We start from the raw sequence: 15,531 nt of genomic DNA on the forward strand, positions 1-15,531 counted from the left end.
TGTGAATAGAGGTGTGATGAGATGTGAGGTGAATAGATGTGATGTGAATTAGATAGATGTGAATGGATGGATGTGATGTGAATAGAGGTGATGAGATCTGAAGTGAATAGATGTGATGTGAATCAGATAGATGTGAATGAATGGATGGATGTGATGTGAATAGAGGTGATGAGATGTGAGGTGAATAGATGTGATGTGAATCAGATAGATGTGAATGGATGGATGTGATGTGATGTGAATAGAGCTGATGAGATGTGAGGTGAATAGATGTAACAAGATGTGATGAGAATCAGATAAGTGTGAATGAATGGATGGTGGTTGTGATGTGAATAGAGGTGATGGGATGTGAAGTGAGTAGATGTGATAAGATGTGATGTGAATCAGATAAATGTGAATGAATGGATGGTGGTTGTGATGTGAATAGAGGTGATGGGATGTGAAGTGAGTAGATGTGATGTGAATCAGATAAATGTGAATGAATGGATGAGATGTGATGTCATGTGAATCAGGATGTAAATGAATGATATGAGATATGATGTCATGTGAATCAGGATGTAAATTAATGATATGGGATATGAGTGTATGATATGTGATGAAATCTGATTTAAATGTATAAGTGAAGAATGGATGTGAATGTATATGTGAAAGAATTGATGTGAATGAGTATGTGAAAGAATGGATATAGATGTGTATGTGAAAGAATGTGATGTGATGTGTCATAAATATATGTGGATGTGAATGTGATGGATATGAATGAATGTGAAGGTGATGTATATGAATGAATGTGAAGGTGATGTATATGAATGTGATGGATATGAATGAATGTGAATGTGAATGTGATGTATATGAATGAATGTGAAGGTGATGTATATGAATGAATGTGAAGGTGATGTATATGAATGTGATGGATATGAATGAATGTGAATGTGAATGTGATGTATATGAATGAATGTGAATGTGATAGATATGAATGAATGTGATGTAATGGGATGTGAATGAATGTGATAGATATGAATGAATGTGAATGTGATAGATATGAATGAATGTGATGTAATGGGATGTGAATCGGGATAGATATGAATGAATGAGATGTGAGGTAAAATGAATGAGATGTGATGTTAGTGAATGTGATGTTGTCTGAATGGATGAGATGTGAATGAATGTGATGTGATGAGATGTGGATATGGGTAGATGCGAGTGGATGAGATCTGATGCGGATAAATGAGAAAAGTTGTGATGAAATGGAAAATGATGAGATGAGAATGGTATTACATATGAAATAAATGAGAATTGATGTGGAACAATGTGGAAAGACGACAGTTTGTTATAGAGACTATATTTATGACCTGTTTTTAAATGACTATTTTATGTCAAGAATGCTGGGGAAGCATGTTGACCATCTTGTGAATGAGGTCGTGGAGACCTAGTCTGATAAAGTTGCAACAGCTCACGGAGAGTCAATGGAGGACGTCTCACATAGCAAGGTTAGCCTTGGTTTGATTAAAATGGTGAGCTTCCGGTACGGTGGATGAGGGACCAAGGAAGCGGCCTATGAGTGAAGCCTTAGGTCATTTGCGAAGGATCCTAAAGGGTGCTGACCATACGGTGCTCGGGCTCAGGGTCGCCGATGGTACCCACGCGTGCGTCGAGGAAGATATTGGAACAAGGAGTAAGAGATGTTTTCTGAATTCGAGCATGGATGTGGTTGATTGACCTTGATGGTCCTCAACGGACGAGTCCATGGATCTTTTATATGGATCCGTTGGTTGATCTTGCTGATCTTCAATAGAGATTCCATTTTGATATGTAAATATATTTCCGATTACTATGAGCTAGGAACTATCACAGAGGCCCCTAAGCGAACGGGTGGTGAGAGTTCTGGTTGCCAATGATGCCATAGGTACACGGATGAAGGAAAAATTGGAAATTAGGATTCAACCAAATATTTTGGAGGATTATGATTAGTGACACTATGGTTTCATTAAATGATTGTTTTAAAGACAGCTGATTCTATGAAAAAGGCAATTTCATATTGGGTGTGTAAGTGGTGTGACTAATTTTAAGTTTGCATGAATATCCGGCTAGGGGACCTGGGAACTCTTTTCCCTGGTACCCGCGATAAAACCTAACCAAATTCTTAATTGGATCCCATCACTATAGTGGTTGGCTAACCCATGGGAGTGGACGGGGTTAGTCTGGGAGGACTGATGGATCCCTAAAATTGCAATTCTGTTATAGTACGATAGATGAATTAAATCCTGGATAAAAAATGATTCTATGGAAAAGAATCAACAGTTGTGCCTCTCAATGAGGAAAAAAGCATTGGACTCTATGATCCAAGTGTAATCTTTCCCTTGATATGACTATGGGACTTACGGGGTCAGTCAGATCAGTCAGTTAGTTAAGGCTTTGACCCTTGATATGACTATGGGACTTACGGGGTCAGTCAGATCAGTCAGTTAGTTAAGGCTTTGACCACGTTAGAGTAAAATTATCTTGGAGGAATCGCCCGTGCTTTTCGCGTGAGGGAAGTTTTTTCGGGTTCGGAAGAACCGAGGGATTAGTCTCTTGTCCGGATATCGATGGCGAGGCCCAGAGTGAGGGACCTTTCCTGTGCAAGTAGTGCTAGTTCCGCTGCTAGCACCCCTGTATTCATTGCGCAGTGGTGGGACAGGGATCTCACAGCTGGTATCAGAGCAAATTCGCTAATGTGGATCAACCGAGAGGCCAAAAATGTCAAAAATTTATGAAGAAGCAGTAAAAGGTTGTAATTGTGTGAGATGAAATTGATACAAATTGATATTCAGACTGAAATTCATAAATTAGTAAATGAGTCTTCATATGGAAGTACTGCAATTGCATGGAATCCCTGACTTTCGTGAGACCTAGACATGAGGGTATTGACCTTATAGTTCCAAGGACCGTGACTACCCATATATACCGAGGGTATAACTGCATCTCTTTACTGGCAGTATGTTGAAAAATAGGTAGAGGGAGAGGAGACACACAGACAGGAGCAAACACCCTAATGTATATTGCAAACCCTAACCATAGAGGGAAGCCATCTCCCTTCTCACACAATGCATAAAGCCATAGTCCATAATACACAAGACACACTATGAGTTGTGTCCACACACATCTAACCCTAGCTAATGTCCACACACTATGACCAGCTGGACGCGGTCATTTATGTCTCACACATGTTCCTACCTAACATGCTAGCACATAGCATAACTGACATACACTGACATCGAGCTTGAATCTCAACAGCCCCTCTCAAGCTCATGATGTACTACCATAGATGAAGATGTAGATGAGCTTGGGATATCAAGGCTCTCAACACTCCCCCTCAAGCTCATCCCACGTATTCCCACCATAGTACAGAAGTACTCAAACTTCTCTCTACTAAGTGGCTTTGTAAAGATGTCTGCCACTTGCTCATCATTCTTCACATAATGTAGATCCAATGTACCATCCAGCACCTTCTCTCTGATAAAGTGATAATGAACCTCTATGTGTTTGGTCCGCACATGAAACACTGGATTCTTTGCCAACTGTATACTGCTCATGTTGTCACAATGAATGACAACTTTGCCATCAATAGGCTCACCCAAATCTGCCAAGAGACTCTTTAACCATATTCCTTCACAAGTAGCAATGGCTGCACCTCTGTATTCAGCCTCTGTACTAGATAAAGCAATTGTAGGTTGCTTCTTGCTACTCCAACTCACCACGGCACTTCCAAGTGTAAAGGCATAACCACTAGTAGACCTCATGTCATATGAGCTACTTGCCCAATCATCATGTGTGTAGCCATGTATATCCAAGCCTTTACCATTCTCATAAAGAAGACCATAATGTGCAGTGGTCTTTACATATCGCATAATGCGTCTCACTGCATCCGATTAAGCTCTATGTATAAAGCTTAATTTATGCATTAAGTTTAAGCTAAGCTAATCTTAAATCTTTCTTTTTAAATATCTTAGGAGTGGTTCTCAGATTAGGCTACCCCTAACAACAAACAAAGCACAAAGAGGTAAGAAACTAATAACTCCCTTTTCAATTTTTGGACTATCAATCTCCCAAGGGGTGTTGCCTTGGGGCCAAGTGTGTGTTTCTCCCTCTATTGATTTAGCCTCTCCTTTATAGATAGTCCCTAGGGGTTGGATCAGCTTGTACTGCACTAATCCTCCTAGATTTAAGGTTTATAAGGCTCTTTCCATTAGATGTAATGGTAATAATAAAGTGTAATTTCCCCAGGTGGATGCAAGGTTCTCATTCCCATGTAGGTGTTAAGGTGAGGAGCTTTCTTCCTAAATCTTCGGGTCAACTCTACCAGTTAATTGGGACCTCTATTGTTCCAAGGTCCATACCCTCCTTTTCTCAACCTCTAACTATTCTAGTTCATAACACACCTTGGATTGTAGTAACTTCAAGAACTTTTCATGTTGGGATTCTAGTTTCAAAGGTTGGCTAGGGTTCAAGGTACAGTTGATATATGAGGAGAATAGAATTGTACAGGAGGATTGAGTTACACAGATTCCTGATGGTTTGAGTTCCTAACATACCACAAGGTCTTCCCCTTTTGTTTCTTCACTTGTTGCTTAACCATAATCAAATATGTGATTGGTCTGTGTATGTAGATATTAAGATCAAGAGTTTTGGGAGAAACTATGAAAAACAAAGAAAATGAAAAAATGAAAAGAGATGTAATACCTCAAAGATGATCAGATTACTCTATTTCTTTATACCCATTGGCTATGCTTTTTCTCAAGTCTCCCAAAACAATCAACTACCCATTTCAAACCAAACATAAATATTCACTCTTTTCATGCCTCCTCAACTCCTTCCTTCTATTCCATAACCATTTAAGTACCATACTCTTAGAGGTCAATAGGCAATCTAATTTACAATTATTTGGAATAAGAGGGGACTATGTCTTAGAGGGCAATAGGCAATCTAATTTACACTTATTCGGAATAAGAGGGGACTATGTCTTACATTATGAGAAAAATGACACATATACATAACCATATCATTCACACCCAACCACCCAAAAAGTAAGTGGCCTTATAAATTCCCATCTTTTTTCAATATTACATTGTAAACACTTTTTAAGAATGAAATCTCATGTGTCAATCCTATGTGGTTAAAAATCTTAGAGAATATAAACGAAGAACTGGAAAAATGGCTTCATTAAAAAAACCATTCATTTTTGTATCATGGAGAGACATGTTGCATAATCTTTGGATGTATAAAGGACATGAATTCAAATCCTAACTTTTATAAGTTTCAATTTTGAAGGTTATCTTAAGGTATGATGAGACACATCTTATAGTTGTGTCCTTTATCAAGATGGATATCGTGTGGATGGGTAAAGAGATGAAGAACTTAGTACCCATCTTGGTATTGACTTTATAGTATGTGTATATGCTACATTTAGGCAAGTCTTTAAGGGAGGGGAACCATAAAGAAAACTCATACCTTGGGGAATTAAAAGTGTAAAAATTTGCATTTATCTAATTGGTCACACGAACTATGTTTTCCATGCAAAGCAAATTTATTTTCTCCATTTTCCATGCATTACTTATGCCACATCATTACTTTCCATGTGTAATAAATGCTACATCACCATTGTCCACACGTTGCTTTCACCATATTATTACTTTTCATGTCATCACTTTTACATGTAGAAAATGTTACATCATCACTATCCACATGTAGCAAATGCCACATCACCATTTTTGACACATTTCTTATTCCATGTCATCACATTCCATGCATAGTGTTTTTGGGAGTGGTATAGGATGAGTGTGGTATAGGATGCACATGCACCTTGATAATCAAAAACCTCTTTTGGAATCACTAATGATGAGAGAAGATTCAATATATGCATGCTAAAGATAAAATTACTTTTGAACGGATTGATTTGTATTGGAGATAAGGAACTAGACAAGGTTTTAAATTTTTATTGCAAGCATTTCACATGTATCATGATGTCAGCAACACAACTTCCCACGATGATGAATTACCTTTTGTGGTAAATTTTCATCTTCTTTAATACCATGATGGGCTTTGAAAGTTTGGGCACATGTCTCCAAATAAGTAATAGTTGATAGGTTTAGTTCTTAATTAAGGTAATTGAGGTCGACTTTGGTAACAAGTTGGCTCTCATAATTGTGTATAGCTTAATGATAGTCTTTTTAGTTTGCCAACTTGAATTTTATTTTTGTGGTCTTTATATGGTCTCTTTTTGAAATGTTGAGTAGTGAAAAGTCAAGGGGAAAGGAGTTGTGGAAGTAGATTAAAGAGCTCACTTGAGAAAAACCAGATTTGAAGGTGTAGAGATCTGAAAGAGCATGATGCTCATGCATGGTAATGACACATGCATACAACCTTGTAAAGATTCCCCCAATGTTACACTACCTAAAGACTTGCTTTAATGTACTATAGCTTTAACATTACTTTACTTTACAATTTCTTCTATGTGTGCATGTTTGTGTATGTGCTCCATACAATGCAATTTCTCTATGGTATGAAAAAAGCTCACCTTCTCACCATTGTAATGTCTAGATCAACATGCAATGGCTATATTGCATACTTTCCTAGACATTAACACGGAGATCACCCCACATTATTACCCACAATCACCTTGTAGTAGATGGTAGCATTGAGATGATACATAGTGGACTTAAATGTATGTTTGGTAGCCTAGACCTATACACCTTGAAACATCATAACCCCCTACAAATTTTTGTAATTATCCATGAAGCTCAAGGAGATACCATACATGGCCCTCGTACACTCTCTTTTGGAGTGATGTAGAGCATCCAATCGAGGATCACATAATGGGCATGCAATATATGTAGATATAGTAAACCTTTAAACCATTATAAATCGACATTATAAACCAACAAAAAAAGTATATGTGATAGCTGACAAGTTTAATTAATTACTTACTCGAGCATTCTTTGTAGCATGGCCAATCATGCACAATCCACATAAGTATACATTACACAACTCTTTGTCCATAATTCTTGGACATATCGTGAATTTGAATGCCATCCCAAAGTGTTCGAAGGTCCTTTATTACTAGGGCCAAGTATTCTTCCATGTTCTTTACTTTGTAATTCCCTCTACGACTTTTAATAATAGCATGAGGTGCCTCTTCTTTATTGCCAGCCATGGTAGAAAGTTATAATTCATAAGGTTCATGATAAACTTCATAGGCCAAATGGATTCACACCATCCATTGCTAGCCCTAGATGAATGTTAGGAGGCTCTCCCTTAAAATAGGTCATTTCTCTTCAATGTGTCTCCATGGGAGGGAGTCTGCTAGTACGTACATGACATTGTCTGTGGATCTAGTAGAAAAAACTTCCTATAGATTTGCATCTAAACATGTATTTCATCCTTGCTATGATAGGGAAGTGTCTGAGAACTTCTGCACAAACCTTTTGTCCCTAAACTTAGACATTCTACAAGATGTGTGTATTTGCATTGATAGAGGATACAATCGGTGTTGGGACAAGAATGGATACAATTGTAGTCCATGCTAGCAATTGCACTTGAAAATCTTTTAACCTCTGCACAAGAGCTCGGCAACTCATTTCCCTCTGGTAAGATTTAGTCCTTTAATAACCTTCCAAGATGAAATATTTATGCTTAACCAACACCATGTACATTATACACACAAGAAAATTACATCATATGCATGCCATACACACCTAAATAGTTTTGACATACTTGAATCAAACCACCCATTGTAAGTTCAACATAGATAGGCATGTGCATAATTCAGATATCTGAGCTCATGGGATAAAGTGGTAGATGTGTGAGGTTACACAATTCCTCTTCCTTATGTGGTAGATGTGTGAGGTTACACAATTCCTCTTCCTTATGTGTTTTATCTCAATGCCATACTATGCTACCATCCTCCTTACCATGATCCTTTGGTCCATGGCCCATTAATTCTATAAATACATCCAATATCTCATCCATCGTTCCCTCCTCTAACATGTCCTCTCGTTTATTGAGGTGATTGAATGGGTTCCTGTGGAGTATCGTCCCCTGTATATTTTGCCATGTTTGGTGTCCCATCAAGAAAATAGTATCTAGTAGTGTTTTGATGGGCTATATTTCCATGTAGTCAACAAGCTCATCAATGTGTTACAAATTCTTCTTTTTCAAGTGACTTGATACAACATGTGTATGGGCACATGCATCTCTCCTCAAGAGTGACAAACGCCTCTATGGGAACCACGCCAGCATTTTGGGGATCCATAGTAGCCACGTTGCCACTTTGTGGTTCCACATCACTAGTGTTTAGGAGTGCCATGTGTCATTGTTTCTTGGCTCCATGTCTACCCTAGCACCAAAGTTTTTGGATCAGGCACACATTTGTTAGGATGTTTTTATTTCGCATATCCCATGAGCGATTAGGACAAATCCAAGCCTAGGCATGGCCATGCCTATGCATAGACAAGCCTACGTTCACTTAAATGCACAAGGGAGATATAAGTCTGGGTATTGGGTTCCCACTTATTGTCTAACCTTGTCTAAGCTAGTCTAAGCGTACGTTGACGCCGACTCTTTCACTTTGCTTCATCATACCTTGAGTACATCGTTAAGTGCAACTATGCAAGAAATACAAGGATTGAAACAAGTTATTAATTCTTGCATAGTGTGAACAACACAAAAGTGAGGGTGGGCAAGGATCTTTTAGGCGGTGCTGCCCATTATGTGTGTACATCCTATAGTGACTCTACGGTGCTTATGCATGCTCTTAGCTTGTTATAGATGAATCATCTCCACTTGTGACCAACATACACTTCCACTAAGCTTGTCATAGATACAGATGTGCATTGTTGATGCACATCGGTGGTCCATGCTAGCCTCAAGTCAACACCCCCCCTCTCGGGGTTCTAGGTCCATCCTTAGACTTAGGGAACAAATGGTTGTGGTGCAAGGCTCAGAGGAAAGTAATTTAAGAGGTTTTGGTGGTGAAGTTACAAGATATGTTGTTTGGCAAGGCTAGTCAATGGTGTTTGATTTTGAGTCGATGTTGAGGGTATAGATGTCAGTGCAAATGCACGTGCATGGGAAAATACAATGGATGTGCTTGAATAATCCAAGAACCTACCTACTTATATGCCTTACGAAATTGAACAATATGTTGTGCAACAAAGAGTTGATGGGAAAGGATATGGATTATCGAGGATCAATGAACTATAAAGGTGCATAGTGCATGAGTGTTAGCCAATTGTGAGCCTTCACCCTTCTCCCAAAAAAATGAGTTGGCCTTTATTCTTGTCCATGTGTGAGACAAGAAACTTTGACTTTGACTTTGACTCTTATGTGTGTCTCTTCAGTACACGCGACTTGACTTAGACTCTTATGTGCGTGTCTCTCTTGCATACGCGACTTGGAAAATATCTTAGAATGGAAAAAATTGTGTACGATGAATAAAAGATAAACGATAGCCTGACACTATTATTTTGTCTTAAGTAACTAACATGACAATTAGTATCCCTTGTTTTAAGGAATGTTAATATAAGATTTTGTCTCTAACTACCTATCTTTACTAGAGTTATTGTGTTGCTTTACATGACATTTTCTTGAAGTAATTCTATCAAAGTTGATTGGTTTGATCTGGTATCCATACGGAAGAAGTCAAGGCTTTTTTATTGAGCCCAAGATGAGGGTAAGCCTTTCATCTTACTATCTCTTCAATTATCGACCCCTTCATTGTAGCTTCTTGTTGGGCTACATGATTTATTTGTTTGTGTGTGTTGAGTTGCATGATCGAGCACCTAAGAAATAAGTTACACTTAATTTTTTTTCCTTTTTTTTGTGTGCAAGGATTTGGTGAATGGGCCGCCACAACCAATTAGAGTGTCTAATGCGTGCACAATGTATTGTAGTGTCCTACTCATGTAGAATGCAAATGTATCATGCGATGCAAGAAACTCAATGATAGGGCCCATGGGTTGTTGTTACTGAGGTTTCTATCTTAGGTGTTCAAAGTGTGAGTGAGGTATGCTTGCATAAGTTGGAATATGCGCAAAGTAGAGGGGACTATATGGCTAGATGGAAAAGTAGCTTCACACCACTTTCTTATACGTGCAAGTATTCTACTAGGATTTGTTGACTAACATGACCATGACGGTTGTTAACATGCAAGCACAAACATTTATAACATTTAAGAATGAGCTGTTACCTTTTAGTGGGAAAGATGGTGTGCCAAGAGTAGGTGGATAAGTTGGAAAATCAGTCTCACCTCGTGATGTTGTTTCAAGCAGTCTTTGAAAGACTTGATCACAAAGGCTGTGAATGTCAAGGATCAACGAATTGGTAAAGGTGCATAGTGTGTGTGTTGGATAAGCTTCCTCAGTTGGAACATAAGAGCTTGCCAGTGGAGGATTATGGAGCATGCTTATGCACTCTTCGAAGTCAAATGGATCCAATAGATCAGCCAACTGAAGCCTTGATGGGGGAGTGGTTTTTTGTGGGCTAGTGGACCATAAGTCCATTCACACACACACACCCTTCTCCTACCCTTTTACATGACCTTAATCTTTTAATACCCTCCCTCAATACCAACTATGAAAGAATTGGAATAGGTTGTATTGGACATAGGTTGCCTTTATAACATTAGGCATACAAGGTTAGGAATATAGGTGTTGTTACATTGAGATTTAAAATAAGTGCTCAGAGGAGTTAGAGGTTGATGCAAAGTTAGCCTCTGACTCTTTGTTAGGACATTTAGAAGTGATATGTCCCGTTTGTTTACACTTGTTACATTTCATCTTGTTGGGATATTTGATCCAACAATTATTTGCAAAATGACCTACCTTTTTGCAATGGGTACACCTTACTTTGCTCACTTGATGTGACAAAACTTGTTTGATATTCAATGGAGTTGATGCATTTGAAGATTCAGCTCCTCCCTTTGGCATCTTTTCTTCATCAAGGCAAGATTGAATGACTCCTTCAAGGGTGGGATTAGGTATATTCTTCAGGGTGGTGAGACTAAGGTGGGGTACATCTTCTTGACTTCTTTTAACAAAACAGCCACCACTGCATCATCTTCTTCCATTCTCGCATTCACTAATGCAAGTTGAGCCATAAGATCCTTCAAGTGAGAGATAAAGGCTCCAATTCCGTCTCTCTTTGAGCTGCTCCAAGCTAAAAAAAATCAATTTTAAGTGAGATCTTGGAATTCTTACCACGAGCTCCATAGAGCTTGTCAAGCTTATCCTATTTCTCCTTTGCAGTCGGAAGCTGGTCCACATGGTGAATAAGAGCCTCATCAAGATGGAGCATGATGATGGCTTGTGCCCTCTCATCATCTTCAATATCTTCAGCCTTAGCTTGATCAATAACCTTAGTGCCGGAGATGAATGGCCAAAAACCTTTAGACATCATCTTGTACTTGATAAGAACTTGCCAAGTGTGGAAGCCCTCTCCTGAGAACTTCTTAATTTGGGTGTTTTCCTTTGACATTGAGTATTGAAGGAAGATTACAAGAGTGTAATGGGTTGATTTATGAAGAAGAAAACTAGAAAATTTGTGATGTTTTGGCTTAAGTAGAAAGAGAGTGGCTTATGAGAGTGCAACAACCCTTAATCAAGCCAAGGATGTTGCATAAAAAGGAGATTAAGTTGATGAAGCTTATGGTTTAGCACTTAGAGTTTATGCCCAACCACTAATTCTGATGGAGAGAGCTTCATTAGTGTCAAAGAAAACTTTCTTTGGTGATTAAGATCACCGTTAGTGTTTAGCAACACTATTAGTGCTTAAAAGCACATTTTTAGCATCTAATGACACTTGCATTGGTGATTAGATTCACCATTAGTGTTTAAGAACACACTTAGTGTTTAGAAACACTCTGAAATAGCTCTCCTTTTTTGGATTAGTAGCATCATTAGTGTTAATCAACACTATTAGTGTTTATGAACACTATTATCAAGCTCTTGAGCAAGCTTTCATGGTGAAATTTAGTAGCCGCCTGGTCTTTTTCCTCCCACGCACGATTCAGGCCGCCATTAGGGCTGAAATTTGAGATGCTAAGCCCTTAGGCCATGGGCTTTAAAATCCCTAACATGCCTCAGGCCAATGGTGCCTACACACGGCGAATCTCTATATGACATCAGCAGCGTAGAAAAAACGGGCACCGGCCTGCTCAGAGTGCAATGGCACGGCTAAGAGAGGAGTAATCGACTAATTAGCTGTACGAATCTGAGTTCCCGACAGTGTTCTTGAACTTCATAGTTGAGAGCTCGATGAGATTCGGCCTCCTCAAGCTGCTCGAAATCCTCCACTGGCTGGGGGTAGATGAGATGCACTCAAAAACCACTTTTTTGACCTTGCAAGTTGCCTAGCTCTAGATACCATGTTGAAATTCGTTGTGCTTATGCTAGATCAAGATGAGTGGAGGAGAGAGATCCAAAAAATACAAGAACAAATCTTGTTTATTAAGTTGCTTATGCATACAACTTGGCCTTTGCACTCTACATAATGCCTTCTAGCTTCACCTTTAAATAGGTGAGCTAGTGGACCATAAGTTCATTCACACACACACACCCTTCTCCTACCCTTTTACATGACCTTAATCTTTTAATAAAACAAAATCATGTCCAAGACTAGGTTTCCAAGTTAGTGCAAGAAGCACAAGGGGCGGTTCAGAATGCTCAATAGGTTCCTTTAAGTTTTCAGATCCAAGTGGTTGAGCACCCTCCAACATGAAGTACGACTTTGCAATCAACAAAGAACAATAAGGCAAGTATTGTTGTTGTCCCTGCTTCTAGGAAGCCCAATGAAAGCCAAAGTAAGAAGTAGTTATAGATGGTACAAGAAGATTCTGACATCCAGGAGAAATTCGCAAAGGTTGAAGCTGAAAAGTGACAATTTGCATGGAATGTGTGAAAGAAGTCTAGTTGCACGATACTTAGCCAAAAAGGCAAGAACTTATACACAAGCTACAAGAGGCAGGAAGCTTCAGTCAAATGGGGGAGGAGACCCCGTGAAGATAAGTCTATTAAGGAAGAATGATATTGTTTAGGAGTCTGCAAAGAACACCATATTAGATAATTTGGGAAAAATCCCATTTCCATTTGAAAAATGGGATCATGGTGAACCTATCTAAGCTTTTGTCAAAACCCCATCATGTGAGATATCATTAGAAAGATCTTGAAGAGTAGGATCTAAATCTACAATGTCCGACAAATTTGGAGTTAATATGCTCAAGATATGGCCAAAATTATGTTGAAAAGGTAATTCCCAAAGTATGATATTTTTCCCAAATTATCTAATATTGTCTTAAAGAAGAAAAAATCAAGATGTGGAAAGACGAAAAATCTTGAGTATAATCTCTTTGAAGACCCAAAGAATATGAAGCTCCACATGACACTGAATTAGTTGTTGTGTTTGGTACCCAATTACCACACACATAGTTAATCCAAAAGCTTGTGGCTAAAGACTACCTTGTTGTTTGACATTTCACCCGCACAGTTTTCAGCATTGAAGAAGAGAAAGAGGATCAATCAAGCTTTAAAGTCCAACTAGTTGTTGCGGATTGGGATGAGGCAGTTCCAGAAGTAATAGTTCAATGGGGAATACTATCAAAAGTACGTACACCTAGTTTAATAGATGCACTATCATCTATTTTGGCCACTAATACATGCCCATATTGTAGATGCATGTGATTATAGGGTGCAAGAAGGTCCTATAGATGCCCTGGACAAGTTTTGGAATTTTTAGAATTTTTGGTTTTTTAATATTTTTTTCCCATTTTTTTGGATTTGCCAAAGTTATTTCGAAACACGTGTTTTGTGTTTCTTAACCCATCTAGCATCGAAAATAGCGTACTTTTTTTGGGTGGGTCAAACGCTACAAACGTTGGCTCCCATAGTTAAGGAAGCTCCTTAACTATGTAAAATTGTAATTTTTTTGGGTGTCACACAAGTTGCGTCAATGTGATCGCAACAGCCTAAAACATATAATAGGTAAGTTTGTGCGAGCACTTCCCAAAAAAATTATATTTTTTTTCCCCCCGACCTTTTACCTTTCCCCCTTCACGTTTTCCCTTTTCCCTCTTCACTTTTTATTTTTTAAATTACTTTATTAAAATTTTATTTTTTATGTTTCACTTTTACTGTTTATTGTTTAGAGTTCCACTTTTCAGTTTCACCATGAAGGGAGTTTTCCTAAAATCTGACTTGGGGCCTGCATGCATTAAATGTGTCCAGCCACACAAAACAGATTTTTGAAAATTTGTGGCTAGTGGCCTAAAATTCTACATGCATTAAATGCGGCCAGCCAATCAAGATGCCCCGAATTAGAGAGAGGATTGAGTATAATTGACTCGCATTAATTACACTAATGCAAAATTGTAGAAAACACAAAAATTTCTATGTGTGGTCAATCCTTTCCTAATTTCTGTTATTATCCCAATTTCTTTGCATAAGGAGTCAAAATTGGGATAAACCCTAGCTTGGAAACCAATTCTATGATGTGTTTTACCCAATTCTTTCCATTTGGTGCTCAATTTGTCTGTTTTTTAATTTCAAAATTGAAATGTAGAATTTTGAAATTGGACTTAGAATTAAAATGTGAAAGAGGAATTAATCTAAATGAACTAATTGCAACACTCACAAAAAAAAGAAAAACAAGCAGAAATTGAATAATATGCAAGAATTTGAACAAAGTGTAGATATTGGAGAAAATGTAGAACTTTATAAAAATGCAGAAATCAGCTAGAATGCAAAAATTACCACAAAATGGACACATTTCCATGTATTCATGCAAAAACAGAAATCAGAATTAAAATAGAATTCAAAGATACAAACACACATTCCAAATGCATTGTGGCTTTTTGGTAGGGCTATTCCGTGGCAGCGATGCCATTTATGGGAAGCCCTTGCACCATAGAAAGAGTGTAGGAACTGTTGAAATGTAGAGAGAAAGAGACGAGACAAGAGACACATCATGTACGCTCCCAAAGACTGATTCATATTGAGGACAAGATACATATATATAGGTGAGACCAAGTTAGGTAGAGTGAGCCATATATAGAGCTCCAACACCCCCACTCAAACAAGGGTCTCTAGCTATGGATGAAAAAACCCTTGGGGAGTACAAGGGAAAAACCCAAGCCCCTATACAAATGTGAAAATATGAACCAGAAGTAATGATGTGAAAGTGCATTGTGCATCTATGTACAAATATACAAAAGGACCAAGAGGTCATAGTGAGCAATTGTGGAATGTGCAAAGTGCATGGTGTCTAGAAGATTACAACGATATATGTACAAAGCTACCATAAGAGTAAAGAGCCTAATCTAGAAAGAGTGAGCGCGAGGCAACTCCAAGCTCTGAGCGCAAGAGAATGAAGCGTGACTCATTGAGACCTTTGGTAAGAATATCTGCAATCATCTGGTCACTTGGACAATGTTCAATCATGATAGTGCCTTTGCGTACTTCGTATCGAACATAATGGTAATGCACAGCAATATGTTTGACTTGTTATGTT

This window comes from Cibotium barometz, chromosome 42, assembly GCF_041138505.1.
Source record: "Cibotium barometz isolate CiBa-2024 chromosome 42, ASM4113850v1, whole genome shotgun sequence".
NCBI lineage: Eukaryota > Viridiplantae > Streptophyta > Polypodiopsida > Cyatheales > Cibotiaceae > Cibotium > Cibotium barometz.